Below are 13,623 nucleotides of genomic sequence, written 5' to 3' on the forward strand. Positions count from 1 at the left end.
TCTAATGTCAAAAATATTTTGACACTAAAAAAAAAAAAAAAAAAAAAAAAAAAAAGTTTCAAACAGTTACAGAGATTGATCAGTGGATTGCGTGGCTAAATGCATGGGTCAGACATGGGGGATTAGCTCAAATGGTAGAGCGCTCGCTTAGCATGCGAGAGGTAGCGGGATCGATGCCCGCATCCTCCAAAAACTTTTTGACTTTTTCAAACATCTTTTTAGCTAATGCTCATGGCACTCTTAGCCAAGCCAAAGAGTTGCACACACCCGGCTTTGCCAATCCTTCGATAGCTCAGCTGGTAGAGCGGAGGACTGTAGTAGAACAATCGGCAATCCTTAGGTCGCTGGTTCGATTCCGGCTCGAAGGACATTTTTTTGGGGGGTATGTTTTCATTTGGGATGTTTCAAGCTGCTGAAACACACACTTCCGCTGACCCCTGCTCTTAACACTAGAAACACCCTTTCCAGAGAGGTCTCCCGTCAACATTGGGACTTTAAAACAGGCACAGAGACCAAGCTTTCAGTTGAGAGCACATCTAAGGCTCGCCAAAGAACCACCTTTAGCTGTGACGTGCAACCAAATCAAAAAGGGGACCTCGTCCCTGGGTGGGCTTGAACCACCAACCTTTCGGTTAACAGCCGAACGCGCTAACCGATTGCGCCACAGAGACAACGGTGCTGCATGCTCGTGACTAGGCACAAGCGAAAACCCAAATGCTGGTCTCCAGGTGGACTTCAGCCCATAACAATCGGCTTTTAAGCTAAACTTGCTGAAACGGCAGAGACCGCCTTCCCGCTAGCAGCTTGACAGGAACCAGAGGGTAGTTATGCTTCTCATCTCCTTTACAGACAGAAGCAGAGTGGCGCAGCGGAAGCGTGCTGGGCCCATAACCCAGAGGTCGATGGATCGAAACCATCCTCTGCTAAGCAATCAAGTTTACTATTTCCACCATTGTAATTGAGGCAAGTTCGTTTCTAGGCCAACGCATTGTTCCTCTTCTTTGGAGGTGTTTTAAGGTCTTTGTGAACGAATTTTGCTCTTCATGATAGCAGAAGTAGTCAGTCTAAGCCATGCGAATCACAGACGTCACCGACATCACCGACATCACAGCTGTCACAGAAGCGTTGGTGGTATAGTGGTGAGCATAGCTGCCTTCCAAGCAATTGACCCGGGTTCGATTCCCGGCCAACGCATTTCTTTCAAGGTTTTGTCACCTGTCTCCTATGCTTGCTCTTTCATGGTAAAAATTTTTGCAGCTAGAAGCACCCTTTCAGCTCCTTACATTACAATGCTCCTCCCATTACAATGCTCCTCCCAAAAGGGTCCCATGGCTCTAGAGCCTCATCTGCTACATAACAACTTTCTTGTCCTAAGTATTAAGCCACGCGAAGCTCTGTAAACATCCCAGTCTTAGTCTTCTAATGTCAAAAATATTTTGACACTAAAAAAAAAAAAGTTTCAAACAGTTACAGAGATTGATCAGTGGATTGCGTGGCTAAATGCGTGGGTCAGACATGGGGGATAAGCTCAAATGGTAGAGCGCTCGCTTAGCATGCGAGAGGTAGCGGGATCGATGCCCGCATCCTCCAAAAACTTTTTGACTTTTTCAAACATCTTTTTAGCTAATGCTCATGGCACTCTTAGCCAAGCCAAAGAGTTGCACACACCCAGCTTTGCCAATCCTTCGATAGCTCAGCTGGTAGAGTGGAGGACTGTAGTAGAACAATCGGCAATCCTTAGGTCGCTGGTTCGATTCCGGCTCGAAGGACATTTTTTTGGGGGGTATGTTTTCATTTGGGATGTTTCAAGCTGCTGAAACACACACACTTCCGCTGACCCCTACTCTTAACACTAGAAACACCCTTTCCAGAGAGGTCTCCCGTCAACATTGGGACTTTAAAACAGGCACAGAGACCAAGCTTTCAGTTGAGAGCACATCTAAGGTTCGCCAAAGAACCACCTTTAGCTGTGACGTGCAACCAAATCAAAAAGGGGACCTCGTCCCTGGGTGGGCTTGAACCACCAACCTTTCGGTTAACAGCCGAACGCGCTAACCGATTGCGCCACAGAGACAATGGTGCTGCATGCTCGTGACTAGGCACAAGCGAAAACCCAAATGCTGGTCTCCAGGTGGACTTCAGCCCATAACAATCGGCTTTTAAGCTAAACTTGCTGAAACGGCAGAGACCGCCTTCCCGCTAGCAGCTTGACAGGAACCAGAGGGTAGTTATGCTTCTCATCTCCTTTACAGACAGAAGCAGAGTGGCGTCACGGAAGCGTGCTGGGCACATAACCCAGAGGTCGATGGATCGAAACCATCCTCTGCTAAGCAATCAATTTTACTGTTTCCACCATTGTAATTGAGGCAAGTTCGTTTCTAGGCCAACGCATTGTTCCTCTTCTTTGGAGGTGTTTTAAGGTCTTTGTGAACGAATTTTGCTCTTCATGATAGCAGAAGTAGTCAGTCTAAGCCATGCGAATCACAGACGTCACCGACATCACCGACATCACAGCTGTCACAGAAGCGTTGGTGGTATAGTGGTGAGCATAGCTGCCTTCCAAGCAGTTGACCCGGGTTCGATTCCCGGCCAACGCATTTCTTTCAAGGTTTTGTCACCTGTCTCCTATGCTTGCTCTTTCATGGTAAAAATTTTTGCAGCTAGAAGCACCCTTTCAGCTCCTTACATTACAATGCTCCTCCCATTACAATGCTCCTCCCAAAAGGGTCCCATGGCTCTAGAGCCTCATCTGCTACATAACAACTTTCTTGTCCTAAGTATTAAGCCACGCGAAGCTCTGTAAACATCCCAGTCTTAGTCTTCTAATGTCAAAAATATTTTGACACTAAAAAAAAAAAAAAAAAAAAAAAAAGTTTCAAACAGTTACAGAGATTGATCAGTGGATTGCGTGGCTAAATGCGTGGGTCAGACATGGGGGATTAGCTCAAATGGTAGAGCGCTCGCTTAGCATGCGAGAGGTAGCGGGATCGATGCCCGCATCCTCCAAAAACTTTTTGACTTTTTCAAACATCTTTTTAGCTAATGCTCATGGCACTCTTAGCCAAGCCAAAGAGTTGCACACTCCCGGTTTTGCCAATCCTTCGATAGCTCAGCTGGTAGAGCGGAGGACTGTAGTAGAACAATCGGCAATCCTTAGGTCGCTGGTTCGATTCCGGCTCGAAGGACATTTTTTTGGGGGGTATGTTTTCATTTGGGATGTTTCAAGCTGCTGAAACACACACACTTCCGCTGACCCCTGCTCTTAACACTAGAAACACCCTTTCCAGAGAGGTCTCCCGTCAACATTGGGACTTTAAAACAGGCACAGAGACCAAGCTTTCAGTTGAGAGCACATCTAAGGCTCGCCAAAGAACCACCTTTAGCTGTGACGTGCAACCAAATCAAAAAGGGGACCTCGTCCCTGGGTGGGCTTGAACCACCAACCTTTCGGTTAACAGCCGAACGCGATAACCGATTGCGCCACAGAGACAACGGTGCTGCATGCTCGTGACTAGGCACAAGCGAAAACCCAAATGCTGGTCTCCAGGTGGACTTCAGCCCATAACAATCGGCTTTTAAGCTAAACTTGCTGAAACGGCAGAGACCGCCTTCCCGCTAGCAGCTTGACAGGAACCAGAGGGTAGTTATGCTTCTCATCTCCTTTACAGACAGAAGCAGAGTGGCGCAGCGGAAGCGTGCTGGGCCCATAACCCAGAGGTCGATGGATCGAAACCATCCTCTGCTAAGCAATCAATTTTACTGTTTCCACCATTGTAATTGAGGCAAGTTCGTTTCTAGGCCAACGCATTGTTCCTCTTCTTTGGAGGTGTTTTAAGGTCTTTGTGAACGAATTTTGCTCTTCATGATAGCAGAAGTAGTCAGTCTAAGCCATGCGAATCACAGACGTCACCGACATCACCGACATCACAGCTGTCAAAGAAGCGTTGGTGGTATAGTGGTAAGCATAGCTGCCTTCCAAGCAGTTGACCCGGGTTCGATTCCCGGCCAACGCATTTCTTTCAAGGTTTTGTCACCTGTCTCCTATGCTTGCTCTTTCATGGTAAAAAATTTTGCAGCTAGAAGCACCCTTTCAGCTCCTTACATTACAATGCTCCTCCCATTACAATGCTCCTCCCAAAAGGGTCCCATGGCTCTAGAGCCTCATCTGCTACATAACAACTTTCTTGTCCTAAGTATTAAGCCACGCGAAGCTCTGTAAACATCCCAGTCTTAGTCTTCTAATGTCAAAAATATTTTGACACTAAAAAAAAAAAAAAAAAAAAAAAAAAAAAGTTTCAAACAGTTACAGAGATTGATCAGTGGATTGCGTGGCTAAATGCGTGGGTCAGACATGGGGGATTAGCTCAAATGGTAGAGCACTCGCTTAGCATGCGAGAGGTAGCGGGATCAATGCCCGCATCCTCCAAAAACATTTTGACTTTTTCAAACATCTTTTTAGCTAATGCTCATGGCACTCTTAGCCAAGCCAAAGAGTTGCACACACCCAGCTTTGCCAATCCTTAGATAGCTCAGCTGGTAGAGCGGAGGACTGTAGTAGAACAATCAGCAATCCTTAGGTCGCTGGTTCGATTCCGGCTCGAAGGACATTTTTTTGGGGGGTATGTTTTCATTTGGGATGTTTCAAGCTGCTGAAACACACACACTTCCGCTGACCCCTACTCTTAACACTAGAAACACCCTTTCCAGAGAGGTCTCCCGTCAACATTGGGACTTTAAAACAGGCACAGAGACCAAGCTTTCAGTTGAGAGCACATCTAAGGCTCGTCAAAGAACCACCTTTAGCTGTGACGTGCAACCAAATCAAAAAGGGGACCTCGTCCCTGGGTGGGCTTGAACCACCAACCTTTCAGTTAACAGCCGAACGCGCTAACCGATTGCGCCACAGAGACAACGGTGCTGCATGCTCGTGACTAGGCACAAGCGAAAACCCAAATGCTGGTCTCCAGGTGGACTTCAGCCCATAACAATCGGCTTTTAAGCTAAACTTGCTGAAACGGCAGAGACCGCCTTCCCGCTAGCAGCTTGACAGGAACCAGAGGGTAGTTATGCTTCTCATCTCCTTTACAGACAGAAGCAGAGTGGCGCAGCGGAAGCGTGCTGGGCCCATAACCCAGAGGTCGATGGATCGAAACCATCCTCTGCTAAGCAATCAATTTTACTGTTTCCACCATTGTAATTGAGGCAAGTTCGTTTCTAGGCCAACGCATTGTTCCTCTTCTTTGGAGGTGTTTTAAGGTCTTTGTGAACGAATTTTGCTCTTCATGATAGCAGAAGTAGTCAGTTCATTTCTAGGCCAACGCATTGTTCCTCTTCTTTGGAGGTGTTTTAAGGTCTTTGTGAACGAATTTTGCTCTTCATGATAGCAGTTGGTGGTATAGTGGTGAGTATAGCTGCCTTCCAAGCAGTTGACGCGGGTTCGATTACTGGCCAACACATTTCTTTCAAGGTTTTGTCACCTGTCTCCTATGCTTGCTCTTTCATGGTAAAAAATTTTGCAGCTAGAAGCACCCTTTCAGCTCCTTACATTACAATGCTCCTCCCATTACAATGCTCCTCCCAAAAGGGTCCCATGGCTCTAGAGCCTCATCTGCTACATAACAACTTTCTTGTCCTAAGTATTAAGCCACGCGAAGCTCTGTAAACATCCCAGTCTTAGTCTTCTAATGTCAAAAATATTTTGACACTTAAAAAAAAAAAAAAAAGTTTCAAACAGTTACAGAGATTGATCGGTGGATTGCGTGGCTAAATGCATGGGTCAGACATGGGGATTAGCTCAAATGGTAGAGCGCTCGCTTAGCATGCGAGAGGTAGCGGGATCGATGCCCGCATCCTCCAAAAACTTTTTGACTTTTTCAAACATCTTTTTAGCTAATGCTCATGGCACTCTTAGCCAAGCCAAAGAGTTGCACACACCTGGCCTTGCCAATCCTTCGATAGCTCAGCTGGTAGAGCGGAGGACTGTAGTAGAATAATCGGCAATCCTTAGGTCGCTGGTTCGATTCCGGCTCGAAGGACATTTTTTTGGGGGGTATGTTTTCATTTGGGATGTTTCAAGCTGCTGAAACACACACACTTCCGCTGACCCCTGTTCTTAACACTAGAAACACCCTTTCCAGAGAGGTCTCCCGTCAACATTGGGACTTTAAAACAGGCACAGAGACCAAGCTTTCAGTTGAGAGCACATCTAAGTCTCGCCAAAGAACCACCTTTAGCTGTGACGTGCAACCAAATCAAAAAGTGGACCTCGTCCCTGGGTGGGCTTGAACCACCAACCTTTCGGTTAACAGCCGAACGCGCTAACCGATTGCGCCACAGAGACAACGGTGCTGCATGCTCGTGACTAGGCACAAGCGAAAACCCAAATGCTGGTCTCCAGGTGGACTTCAGCCCATAACAATCGGCTTTTATGCTAAACTTGCTGAAACGGCAGAGACCGCCTTCCCGCTAGCAGCTTGACAGGAACCAGAGGGTAGTTATGCTTCTCATCTCCTTTACAGACAGAAGCAGAGTGGCGCAGCGGAAGCGTGCTGGGCCCATAACCCAAAGGTCGATGGATTGAAACCATCCTCTGCTAAGCAATCAATTTTACTGTTTCCACCATCGTAATTGAGGCAGGTTCGTTTCTAGGCCAACGCATTGTTCCTCTTCTTTGGAGGTGTTTTAAGGTCTTTGTGAACGAATTTTGCTCTTCATGATAGCAGAAGTAGTCAGTCTAAGCCATGCGAATCACAGACGTCACCGACATCACCGACATCACAGCTGTCACAGAAGCGTTGGTGGTATAGTGGTGAGCATAGCTGCCTTCCAAGCAGTTGACCCGGGTTCGATTCCCGGCCAACGCATTTCTTTCAAGGTTTTGTCACCTGTCTCCTATGCTTGCTCTTTCATGGTAAAAAAATTTGCAGCTAGAAGCACCCTTTCAGCTCCTTACATTACAATGCTCCTCCCATTACAATGCTCCTCCCAAAAGGGTCCCATGGCTCTAGAGCCTCATCTGCTACATAACAACTTTCTTGTCCTAAGTATTAAGCCACGCGAAGCTCTGTAAACATCCCAGTCTTAGTCTTCTAATGTCAAAAATATTTTGACACTTAAAAAAAAAAAAAAAAAAAGTTTCAAACAGTTACAGAGATTGATCGGTGGATTGCGTGGCTAAATGCGTGGATCAGACATGGGGGATTAGCTCAAATGGTAGAGCGCTCGCTTAGCATGCGAGAGGTAGCAGGATCGATGCCCGCATCCTCCAAAAACTTTTTGACTTTTTCAAACATCTTTTTAGCTAATCCTCATGGCACTCTTAGCCAAGCCAAAGAGTTGCACACACCTGGCCTTGCCAATCCTTCGATAGCTCAGCTGGTAGAGTGGAGGACTGTAGTAAAACAATTGGCAATCCTTAGGTCGCTGGTTCGATTCCGGCTCGTAGGACATTTTTTTGGGGGGTATGTTTTCATTTGGGATGTTTCAAGCTGCTGAAACACACACACTTCCGCTGACCCCTGCTCTTAACACTAGAAACACCCTTTCCAGAGAGGTCTCCCGTCAACATTGGGACTTTAAAACAGGCACAGAGACCAAGCTTTCAGTTGAGAGCACATCTAAGGCTCGCCAAAGAACCACCTTTAGCTGTGACGTGCCACCAAATCAAAAAGGGGACCTCGTCCCTGGGTGGGCTTGAACCACCAACCTTTCGGTTAACAGCCGAACGCGCTAACCGATTGCGCCACAGAGACAACGGTGCTGCATGCTCGTGACTAGGCACAAGCGAAAACCCAAATGCTGGTCTCCAGGTGGACTTCAGCCCATAACAATCGGCTTTTATGCTAAACTTGCTGAAACGGCAGAGACCGCCTTCCCGCTAGCAGCTTGACAGGAACCAGAGGGTAGTTATGCTTCTCATCACCTTTACAGACAGAATCAGAGTGGCGCAGCGGAAGCGTGCTGGGCCCATAACCCAAAGGTCGATGGATTGAAACCATCCTCTGCTAAGCAATCAATTTTACTGTTTCCACCATTGTAATTGAGGCAGGTTCGTTTCTAGGCCAACGCATTGTTCCTCTTCTTTGGAGGTGTTTTAAGGTCTTTGTGAACGAATTTTGCTCTTCATGATAGCAGAAGTAGTCAGTCTAAGCCATGCGAATCACAGACGTCACCGACATCACCGACATCACAGCTGTCACAGAAGCATTGGTGGTATAGTGGTGAGCATAGCTGCCTTCCAAGCAGTTGACCCGGGTTCGATTCCCGGCCAACGCATTTCTTTCAAGGTTTTGTCACCTGTCTCCTATGCTTGCTCTTTCATGGTAAAAAAATTTGCAGCTAGAAGCACCCTTTCAGCTCCTTACATTACAATGCTCCTCCCATTACAATGCTCCTCCCAAAAGGGTCCCATGGCTCTAGAGCCTCATCTGCTACATAACAACTTTCTTGTCCTAAGTATTAAGCCACGCGAAGCTCTGTAAACATCCCAGTCTTAGTCTTCTAATGTCAAAAATATTTTGACACTTAAAAAAAAAAAAAAAAAAAATTTCAAACAGTTACAGAGATTGATCGGTGGATTGCGTGGCTAAATGCGTGGATCAGACATGGGGGATTAGCTCAAATGGTAGAGCGCTCGCTTAGCATGCGAGAGGTAGCGGGATCGATGCCCGCATCCTCCAAAAACTTTTTGACTTTTTCAAACATCTTTTTAGCTAATGCTCATGGCACTCTTAGCCAAGCCAAAGAGTTGCACACACCTGGCCTTGCCAATCCTTCGATAGCTCAGCTGGTAGAGTGGAGGACTGTAGTAAAACAATTGGCAATCCTTAGGTCGCTGGTTCGATTCCGGCTCGTAGGACATTTTTTTGGGGGGTATGTTTTCATTTGGGATGTTTCAAGCTGCTGAAACACACACACTTCCGCTGACCCCTGCTCTTAACACTAGAAACACCCTTTCCAGAGAGGTCTCCCGTCAACATTGGGACTTTAAAACAGGCACAGAGACCAAGCTTTCAGTTGAGAGCACATCTAAGGCTCGCCAAAGAACCACCTTTAGCTGTGACGTGCAACCAAATCAAAAAGGGGACCTTGTCCCTGGGTGGGCTTGAACCACCAACCTTTTGGTTAACAGCCGAACGCGCTAACCGATTGCGCCACAGAGACAACGGTGCTGCATGCTTGTGACTAGGCACAAGCGAAAACCCAAATGCTGGTCTCCAGGTGGACTTCAGCCCATAACAATCGGCTTTTAAGCTAAACTTGCTGAAACGGCAGAGACCGCCTTCCCGCTAGCAGCTTGACAGGAACCAGAGGGTAGTTATGCTTCTCATCACCTTTACAGACAGAAGCAGAGTGGCGCAGCGGAAGCGTGCTGGGCCCATAACCCAGAGGTCGATAGATCGAAACCATCCTCTGCTAAGTAATCAATTTTACTGTTTCCACCATTGTAATTGAGGCAGGTTCGTTTCTAGGCCAACGCATTGTTCCTCTTCTTTGGAGGTGTTTTAAGGTCTTTGTGAACGAATTTTGCTCTTCATGATAGCAGAAATAGTCAGTCTAAGCCATGCGAATCACAGACGTCACCGACATCACCGACATCACAGCTGTCACAGAAGCGTTGGTGGTATAGTGGTGAGCATAGCTGCCTTCCAAGCAGTTGACCCGGGTTCGATTCCCGGCCAATGCATTTCTTTCAAGGTTTTGTCACCTGTCTCCTATGCTTGCTCTTTCATGGTAAAAAAATTTGCAGCTAGAAGCACCCTTTCAGCTCCTTACATTACAATGCTCCTCCCATTACAATGCTCCTCCCAAAAGGGTCCCATGGCTCTAGAGCCTCATCTGCTACATAACAACTTTCTTGTCCTAAGTATTAAGCCACGCGAAGCTCTGTAAACATCCCAGTCTTAGTCTTCTAATGTCAAAAATATTTTGACACTTAAAAAAAAAAAAAAAAAGTTTCAAACAGTTACAGAGATTGATCAGTGGATTGCGTGGCTAAATGCGTGGATCAGACATGGGGGATTAGCTCAAATGGTAGAGCGCTCGCTTAGCATGCGAGAGGTAGCGGGATCGATGCCCGCATCCTCCAAAAACTTTTTGACTTTTTCAAACATCTTTTTAGCTAATGCTCATGGCACTCTTAGCCAAGCCAAAGAGTTGCACACACCTGGCCTTGCCAATCCTTCGATAGCTCAGCTGGTAGAGTGGAGGACTGTAGTAAAACAATTGGCAATCCTTAGGTCGCTGGTTCGATTCCGGCTCGAAGGACATTTTTTGGGGGGGTATGTTTTCATTTGGGATGTTTCAAGCTGCTGAAACACACACACTTCCGCTGACCCCTGCTCTTAACACTAGAAACACCCTTTCCAGAGAGGTCTCCCGTCAACATTGGGACTTTAAAACAGGCACAGAGACCAAGCTTTCAGTTGAGAGCACATCTAAGGCTCGCCAAAGAACCACCTTTAGCTGTGACGTGCAACCAAATCAAAAAGGGGACATCGTCCCTGGGTGGGCTTGAACCACCAACCTTTCGGTTAACAGCCGAACGCGCTAACCGATTGCGCCACAGAGACAACGGTGCTGCATGCTCGTGACTAGGCACAAGCGAAAACCCAAATGCTGGTCTCCAGGTGGACTTCAGCCCATAACAATCGGCTTTACAGCTAAACTTGCTGAAACGGCAGAGACCGCCTTCCCGCTAGCAGCTTGACAGGAACCAGAGGGTAGTTATGCTTCTCATCACCTTTACAGACAGAAGCAGAGTGGCGCAGCGGAAGCGTGCTGGGCCCATAACCCAGAGGTCGATGGATCGAAACCATCCTCTGCTAAGCAATCAATTTTACTGTTTCCACCATTGTAATTGAGGCAGGTTCGTTTCTAGGCCAACGCATTGTTCCTCTTCTTTGGAGGTGTTTTAAGGTCTTTGTGAACGAATTTTGCTCTTCATGATAGCAGAAGTAGTCAGTCTAAGCCATGCGAATCACAGACGTCACCGACATCACCGACATCACAGCTGTCACAGAAGCGTTGGTGGTATAGTGGTGAGTATAGCTGCCTTCCAAGCAGTTGACGCGGGTTCGATTACTGGCCAACACATTTCTTTCAAGGTTTTGTCACCTGTCTCCTATGCTTGCTCTTTCATGGTAAAAAATTTTGCAGCTAGAAGCACCCTTTCAGCTCCTTACATTACAATGCTCCTCCCATTACAATGCTCCTCCCAAAAGGGTCCCATGGCTCTAGAGCCTCATCTGCTACATAACAACTTTCTTGTCCTAAGTATTAAGCCACGCGAAGCTCTGTAAACATCCCAGTCTTAGTCTTCTAATGTCAAAAATATTTTGACACTTAAAAAAAAAAAAAAAAGTTTCAAACAGTTACAGAGATTGATCGGTGGATTGCGTGGCTAAATGCATGGGTCAGACATGGGGATTAGCTCAAATGGTAGAGCGCTCGCTTAGCATGCGAGAGGTAGCGGGATCGATGCCCGCATCCTCCAAAAACTTTTTGACTTTTTCAAACATCTTTTTAGCTAATGCTCATGGCACTCTTAGCCAAGCCAAAGAGTTGCACACACCTGGCCTTGCCAATCCTTCGATAGCTCAGCTGGTAGAGCGGAGGACTGTAGTAGAATAATCGGCAATCCTTAGGTCGCTGGTTCGATTCCGGCTCGAAGGACATTTTTTTGGGGGGTATGTTTTCATTTGGGATGTTTCAAGCTGCTGAAACACACACACTTCCGCTGACCCCTGTTCTTAACACTAGAAACACCCTTTCCAGAGAGGTCTCCCGTCAACATTGGGACTTTAAAACAGGCACAGAGACCAAGCTTTCAGTTGAGAGCACATCTAAGTCTCGCCAAAGAACCACCTTTAGCTGTGACGTGCAACCAAATCAAAAAGTGGACCTCGTCCCTGGGTGGGCTTGAACCACCAACCTTTCGGTTAACAGCCGAACGCGCTAACCGATTGCGCCACAGAGACAACGGTGCTGCATGCTCGTGACTAGGCACAAGCGAAAACCCAAATGCTGGTCTCCAGGTGGACTTCAGCCCATAACAATCGGCTTTTATGCTAAACTTGCTGAAACGGCAGAGACCGCCTTCCCGCTAGCAGCTTGACAGGAACCAGAGGGTAGTTATGCTTCTCATCTCCTTTACAGACAGAAGCAGAGTGGCGCAGCGGAAGCGTGCTGGGCCCATAACCCAAAGGTCGATGGATTGAAACCATCCTCTGCTAAGCAATCAATTTTACTGTTTCCACCATCGTAATTGAGGCAGGTTCGTTTCTAGGCCAACGCATTGTTCCTCTTCTTTGGAGGTGTTTTAAGGTCTTTGTGAACGAATTTTGCTCTTCATGATAGCAGAAGTAGTCAGTCTAAGCCATGCGAATCACAGACGTCACCGACATCACCGACATCACAGCTGTCACAGAAGCGTTGGTGGTATAGTGGTGAGCATAGCTGCCTTCCAAGCAGTTGACCCGGGTTCGATTCCCGGCCAACGCATTTCTTTCAAGGTTTTGTCACCTGTCTCCTATGCTTGCTCTTTCATGGTAAAAAAATTTGCAGCTAGAAGCACCCTTTCAGCTCCTTACATTACAATGCTCCTCCCATTACAATGCTCCTCCCAAAAGGGTCCCATGGCTCTAGAGCCTCATCTGCTACATAACAACTTTCTTGTCCTAAGTATTAAGCCACGCGAAGCTCTGTAAACATCCCAGTCTTAGTCTTCTAATGTCAAAAATATTTTGACACTTAAAAAAAAAAAAAAAAAAGTTTCAAACAGTTACAGAGATTGATCGGTGGATTGCGTGGCTAAATGCGTGGATCAGACATGGGGGATTAGCTCAAATGGTAGAGCGCTCGCTTAGCATGCGAGAGGTAGCAGGATCGATGCCCGCATCCTCCAAAAACTTTTTGACTTTTTCAAACATCTTTTTAGCTAATCCTCATGGCACTCTTAGCCAAGCCAAAGAGTTGCACACACCTGGCCTTGCCAATCCTTCGATAGCTCAGCTGGTAGAGTGGAGGACTGTAGTAAAACAATTGGCAATCCTTAGGTCGCTGGTTCGATTCCGGCTCGTAGGACATTTTTTTGGGGGGTATGTTTTCATTTGGGATGTTTCAAGCTGCTGAAACACACACACTTCCGCTGACCCCTGCTCTTAACACTAGAAACACCCTTTCCAGAGAGGTCTCCCGTCAACATTGGGACTTTAAAACAGGCACAGAGACCAAGCTTTCAGTTGAGAGCACATCTAAGGCTCGCCAAAGAACCACCTTTAGCTGTGACGTGCCACCAAATCAAAAAGGGGACCTCGTCCCTGGGTGGGCTTGAACCACCAACCTTTCGGTTAACAGCCGAACGCGCTAACCGATTGCGCCACAGAGACAACGGTGCTGCATGCTCGTGACTAGGCACAAGCGAAAACCCAAATGCTGGTCTCCAGGTGGACTTCAGCCCATAACAATCGGCTTTTATGCTAAACTTGCTGAAACGGCAGAGACCGCCTTCCCGCTAGCAGCTTGACAGGAACCAGAGGGTAGTTATGCTTCTCATCACCTTTACAGACAGAATCAGAGTGGCGCAGCGGAAGCGTGCTGGGCCCATAACCCAAAGGTCGATGG

General features: G+C 47.1%; 23 non-coding genes across 23 annotated transcripts; 16 read left to right on the forward strand and 7 right to left on the reverse strand.

Annotated features, from left to right (window-relative positions):
- The first annotated feature begins 116 nt into the window (after positions 1 to 116).
- Positions 117 to 189, forward strand: TRNAA-AGC (transfer RNA alanine (anticodon AGC)). Its single transcript has one exon. It is a non-coding gene; the product is annotated as a tRNA-Ala (tRNA).
- Positions 190 to 281: 92 nt separating this feature from the next.
- TRNAY-GUA (transfer RNA tyrosine (anticodon GUA)) lies at positions 282 to 368 on the forward strand. The gene is given in 2 exon segments: positions 282 to 318; positions 333 to 368. It is a non-coding gene; the product is annotated as a tRNA-Tyr (tRNA).
- A 229-nt stretch (positions 369 to 597) lies between these two features.
- On the reverse strand, positions 598 to 671 carry TRNAN-GUU (transfer RNA asparagine (anticodon GUU)). The gene has a single exon. It is a non-coding gene; the product is annotated as a tRNA-Asn (tRNA).
- Positions 672 to 1,682: 1,011 nt separating this feature from the next.
- Positions 1,683 to 1,769, forward strand: TRNAY-GUA (transfer RNA tyrosine (anticodon GUA)). Its single transcript is given in 2 exon segments — positions 1,683 to 1,719; positions 1,734 to 1,769. It is a non-coding gene; the product is annotated as a tRNA-Tyr (tRNA).
- A 231-nt stretch (positions 1,770 to 2,000) lies between these two features.
- On the reverse strand, positions 2,001 to 2,074 carry TRNAN-GUU (transfer RNA asparagine (anticodon GUU)). The gene has a single exon. It is a non-coding gene; the product is annotated as a tRNA-Asn (tRNA).
- A 451-nt stretch (positions 2,075 to 2,525) lies between these two features.
- On the forward strand, positions 2,526 to 2,597 carry TRNAG-UCC (transfer RNA glycine (anticodon UCC)). Its single transcript has one exon. It is a non-coding gene; the product is annotated as a tRNA-Gly (tRNA).
- A 336-nt stretch (positions 2,598 to 2,933) lies between these two features.
- On the forward strand, positions 2,934 to 3,006 carry TRNAA-AGC (transfer RNA alanine (anticodon AGC)). The gene has a single exon. It is a non-coding gene; the product is annotated as a tRNA-Ala (tRNA).
- A 92-nt stretch (positions 3,007 to 3,098) lies between these two features.
- TRNAY-GUA (transfer RNA tyrosine (anticodon GUA)) lies at positions 3,099 to 3,185 on the forward strand. The gene is given in 2 exon segments: positions 3,099 to 3,135; positions 3,150 to 3,185. It is a non-coding gene; the product is annotated as a tRNA-Tyr (tRNA).
- Positions 3,186 to 3,941: 756 nt separating this feature from the next.
- On the forward strand, positions 3,942 to 4,013 carry TRNAG-UCC (transfer RNA glycine (anticodon UCC)). Its single transcript has one exon. It is a non-coding gene; the product is annotated as a tRNA-Gly (tRNA).
- Positions 4,014 to 4,353: 340 nt separating this feature from the next.
- On the forward strand, positions 4,354 to 4,426 carry TRNAA-AGC (transfer RNA alanine (anticodon AGC)). The gene has a single exon. It is a non-coding gene; the product is annotated as a tRNA-Ala (tRNA).
- A 1,522-nt stretch (positions 4,427 to 5,948) lies between these two features.
- Positions 5,949 to 6,035, forward strand: TRNAY-GUA (transfer RNA tyrosine (anticodon GUA)). Its single transcript is given in 2 exon segments — positions 5,949 to 5,985; positions 6,000 to 6,035. It is a non-coding gene; the product is annotated as a tRNA-Tyr (tRNA).
- Positions 6,036 to 6,266: 231 nt separating this feature from the next.
- TRNAN-GUU (transfer RNA asparagine (anticodon GUU)) lies at positions 6,267 to 6,340 on the reverse strand. Its single transcript has one exon. It is a non-coding gene; the product is annotated as a tRNA-Asn (tRNA).
- A 451-nt stretch (positions 6,341 to 6,791) lies between these two features.
- TRNAG-UCC (transfer RNA glycine (anticodon UCC)) lies at positions 6,792 to 6,863 on the forward strand. Its single transcript has one exon. It is a non-coding gene; the product is annotated as a tRNA-Gly (tRNA).
- Positions 6,864 to 7,677: 814 nt separating this feature from the next.
- Positions 7,678 to 7,751, reverse strand: TRNAN-GUU (transfer RNA asparagine (anticodon GUU)). Its single transcript has one exon. It is a non-coding gene; the product is annotated as a tRNA-Asn (tRNA).
- Positions 7,752 to 8,605: 854 nt separating this feature from the next.
- On the forward strand, positions 8,606 to 8,678 carry TRNAA-AGC (transfer RNA alanine (anticodon AGC)). Its single transcript has one exon. It is a non-coding gene; the product is annotated as a tRNA-Ala (tRNA).
- A 935-nt stretch (positions 8,679 to 9,613) lies between these two features.
- On the forward strand, positions 9,614 to 9,685 carry TRNAG-UCC (transfer RNA glycine (anticodon UCC)). The gene has a single exon. It is a non-coding gene; the product is annotated as a tRNA-Gly (tRNA).
- A 329-nt stretch (positions 9,686 to 10,014) lies between these two features.
- Positions 10,015 to 10,087, forward strand: TRNAA-AGC (transfer RNA alanine (anticodon AGC)). The gene has a single exon. It is a non-coding gene; the product is annotated as a tRNA-Ala (tRNA).
- A 92-nt stretch (positions 10,088 to 10,179) lies between these two features.
- Positions 10,180 to 10,266, forward strand: TRNAY-GUA (transfer RNA tyrosine (anticodon GUA)). The gene is given in 2 exon segments: positions 10,180 to 10,216; positions 10,231 to 10,266. It is a non-coding gene; the product is annotated as a tRNA-Tyr (tRNA).
- A 231-nt stretch (positions 10,267 to 10,497) lies between these two features.
- Positions 10,498 to 10,571, reverse strand: TRNAN-GUU (transfer RNA asparagine (anticodon GUU)). The gene has a single exon. It is a non-coding gene; the product is annotated as a tRNA-Asn (tRNA).
- A 1,015-nt stretch (positions 10,572 to 11,586) lies between these two features.
- On the forward strand, positions 11,587 to 11,673 carry TRNAY-GUA (transfer RNA tyrosine (anticodon GUA)). Its single transcript is given in 2 exon segments — positions 11,587 to 11,623; positions 11,638 to 11,673. It is a non-coding gene; the product is annotated as a tRNA-Tyr (tRNA).
- Positions 11,674 to 11,904: 231 nt separating this feature from the next.
- On the reverse strand, positions 11,905 to 11,978 carry TRNAN-GUU (transfer RNA asparagine (anticodon GUU)). Its single transcript has one exon. It is a non-coding gene; the product is annotated as a tRNA-Asn (tRNA).
- A 451-nt stretch (positions 11,979 to 12,429) lies between these two features.
- TRNAG-UCC (transfer RNA glycine (anticodon UCC)) lies at positions 12,430 to 12,501 on the forward strand. Its single transcript has one exon. It is a non-coding gene; the product is annotated as a tRNA-Gly (tRNA).
- An 813-nt stretch (positions 12,502 to 13,314) lies between these two features.
- Positions 13,315 to 13,388, reverse strand: TRNAN-GUU (transfer RNA asparagine (anticodon GUU)). The gene has a single exon. It is a non-coding gene; the product is annotated as a tRNA-Asn (tRNA).
- Between the last annotated feature and the right edge of the window lie 235 nt (positions 13,389 to 13,623).

The sequence above is a fragment of the Hyla sarda genome, chromosome 3, assembly GCF_029499605.1.
Source record: "Hyla sarda isolate aHylSar1 chromosome 3, aHylSar1.hap1, whole genome shotgun sequence".
In the NCBI taxonomy this organism is placed as follows: Eukaryota; Metazoa; Chordata; class Amphibia; order Anura; family Hylidae; genus Hyla; species Hyla sarda.